This window comes from Meles meles, chromosome 17 (genome assembly GCF_922984935.1).
Source record: "Meles meles chromosome 17, mMelMel3.1 paternal haplotype, whole genome shotgun sequence".
Lineage (NCBI taxonomy): Eukaryota > Metazoa > Chordata > Mammalia > Carnivora > Mustelidae > Meles > Meles meles.
In genome coordinates, this window is record NC_060082.1 from 42710234 (window position 1) to 42713282 (window position 3049).

General features: G+C 42.1%; 1 pseudogene; it reads right to left on the reverse strand.

The window, feature by feature from the left end:
- Nucleotides 1-902: 902 nt before the first annotated feature.
- Nucleotides 903-1285, reverse strand: LOC123928482 (annotated as a pseudogene).
- Between the last annotated feature and the right edge of the window lie 1764 nt (nucleotides 1286-3049).

Sequence of the window (3049 nt, forward strand, 5' to 3'; positions counted from 1 at the left end):
AAAAAAAAAAACAAAAAAACAAAAACGGGTATTTCTCTGAAGTGGGATTCCTTGTAACTTTTACTCTTTTTCTCCCCACCTTCCTACATATAAATCTATTACAATGAATATATATTACATTTATATCAACAGAAAAAAAAAAACAATTTACAGGCACCTGGGTGGCTCAGTTGGTTAAGCAACTGCCTTCAGCTCAGGTCATGATCCCGGAGTCCCGAATCGAGTCCCACATCGGGCTCCCAGCTCTATGGAGAGTCTGCTTCTCCCTCTATCCTTCTCCCCTCTCATTCTCTCTTTCACTCTCGCTCTCTCAAAAGAATAAATAAAATCTTAAAAAAAAAATTCCAAAATGTCCAACTGTAGTAACCACAGTCTCAGGAGTAATCCCTTCGTATCAGAATTCTTGTTGTCCAAGCTCACGTCAAAGAGATCCGGTTAAATTATTTGTCCAATCTCCCACTATCCAGATTCCTACATTTTGTTTCCCTAAACTCAAGAACCAAATAGATTTAATGGTGGAATACTTATAATTACTTTTTCTATTAGTCTCATTCCTGCCTCCATTTTTTATCTTTTTTTTCTTTTTCCTTCTCAATATACTAATTTATATATATTTTTTGTAGCTGATATACTTATTGAAAGAACAAATATATCTCTGTGACTTCATTTAAATTCCTTTCAGAACAAGACAGATTATAAATAAAACATATATGTCTGGCTCCTATAGAAAAATATAACTTTGATAGGAAACTCAACTCGAGTAGGTGTACTTTAGGGATGATGATAATCCCCACATGATGATCTCCTTCTATGGGAGCAAAACATTGCAACAAGGATGGACAAAGGCTCTAAAAACCCCAAATCCCTCACCATCCAAGGGAGAAGACGAGAATTGCTGAGTTCCCCGGGGGAAAAAAAAAATCAAGAGTCTTCCTTCTCCTGGAACCTGCAGTTGGTACAGGATCGTGTGCCCCTCACCGGCTGAGCGCATCTGTCTGGTGTGCTAGGCCATTCCTTCGTGACCACATCGAGAGCAGCGCCTCTCAACCACGGGTCCCTGGAACTCGAGCCCTTCCTCCACTGACACAGGCACGGCTGTCCCCAGTTTGTTGAACACGACACAGGTGTTCACGACCTTCCCCTTGAAGTCTTGCATGGGGATACAGAAGCCACAGTGAACACAGGTGACCGTGTCCTGTGTCCTGGGCAGCGGCAGGCGGGAGCCACAATCCGGACACAAGTCCAGGTCCGACTGGAACCTGGAGCTGGAGTATGCGTGGTCCATGCCGTACCAGGTGTGGAAGGACCGAGAGCGGCCCCTCCACCTGACCGAGCCAGCGGCCCCAGCTCGAGCCCCCGTCCCTGCACACGCGGTGCTCACTGTCCAGACTTGCTGGCCTAATCATCTTCTTAGGTGTCCGTCCCTCCCACTCAACTTTGATCTCCTTTTCATCCTTAGCATCCAGCCAAGCACATAGTAGGAAGTACCTGATGTGTATTTGTTGGGTGGGTGGATGGATGGATGGATGGATGGATGGATGGATGGATGGATGAAAAGCTGCCTGAGTCCAAGAGGCCCAAGAGACTTATATATCTAGGTATCTCAAACCGGGAGAGGAGAATCCAACCCTGTTCTCTTCTATTTGATCACATTCTCTCTATTAAACACCCAGGCCTATTACACAGGCTTACCTTCAATGGGAAATATTCTGGAACTACTCATTGTCACTCTGCTATAACTATAACTAAACATATTTGAATAATGATTATGGTGTTGATGAAAATAACTACTACAATAACAGTCACATCCTTTCATCTAGCATTTCATATTTTACATAATTTTAATGTGAATTATCTTCTTTAATGTTATAGGCTTTATAAATGTCTGTTTAATTTAAATAAGTGGGAAGTTATTCTGTCTTCATGGAGGTGGAATCATCGGAGGCCCAGGAGGATTAAAGCAAGTGGCCCGGTTTATACTAGAAATCATGATTTATGACTCCTTATTTTGGTTTTATTTCAATGGAATCACACCAAGTTGTCAAATCAGGGATAATCAGCTTTCTGTCACTGAATATGAATTAGTTATTTGCATCGTTTCTGTGAGAGTGGTTCCCAACTTTTTCAAATTGAAAGATCATTTTTTCCTGCTTTAAAAAAAAAATCTTCACAATGGAAAATTTGGCACAAAACAAAGTAGAAGGGGGGGAAAAAAAAAAAAAACCTGAATCCCTATGTACTCATCACCCGGCTTGCTAACATTTGCCAAGCTGGTTTCATCTGCCTACCCATCCTCCTGCCATTTTTTTAACATGATTAAAATACCAAAACCATTATCCCAACTAACATGATTCTAGAATATAATCTAGTGCTCAGACTGTGCTTAAATTTCCCCAGTTATCTCTGCAATAAATATATTTATTTACATTTATATTTATTTGTACTTATATTTATATATAATAAAGCTCGATGCCCCTTCACTGCCTCTTCAAGTCAAAAATCCATGTGCTCTTGGCTGTGGGAGTGGAGAGTGAAGGTGCCCTTCTCGCCTTGCAGCTGCAGAGCACGCAAAGCCTCCTTTGACATTTGGATCCGGCAGATGGGCCCACGGAGCGCTCTGACGCCGCCAGCTCTCACCTCCCAGCTCCCAGCTGACTCACGCATTTCTCATCCCCATTCCTATAATGGAGGATAAACCTCGGTATCTCTACCTTCCCCGGGAAAGGAGGTTGAGATTCAGGGTGTCATGACAGAAGTCTTTTCTCCTCTATTTCGGTGGAGCTAGGGGTCCGGGCATCGTGCAGAAAACTGGGACACGAGGAAACCCTGTGAAGTCTGTGCTTCTCAAACCAGAATCCCGGGATGGCTCGTTGTGGGACTTTTTCTGGATATATACTCAGTATTCCTCAAAATCTCCACATGATTGTTTTTTGGTTTTTTTGTTTTTTTTTTTACTTTTTTAAAATCACAAGCTTAAAAAATAATGAAATTTCTGGAGTCATCTTCTAAGCAGCACAGTGAGATTCCGTGCTCATGTTTACCCTTGTGC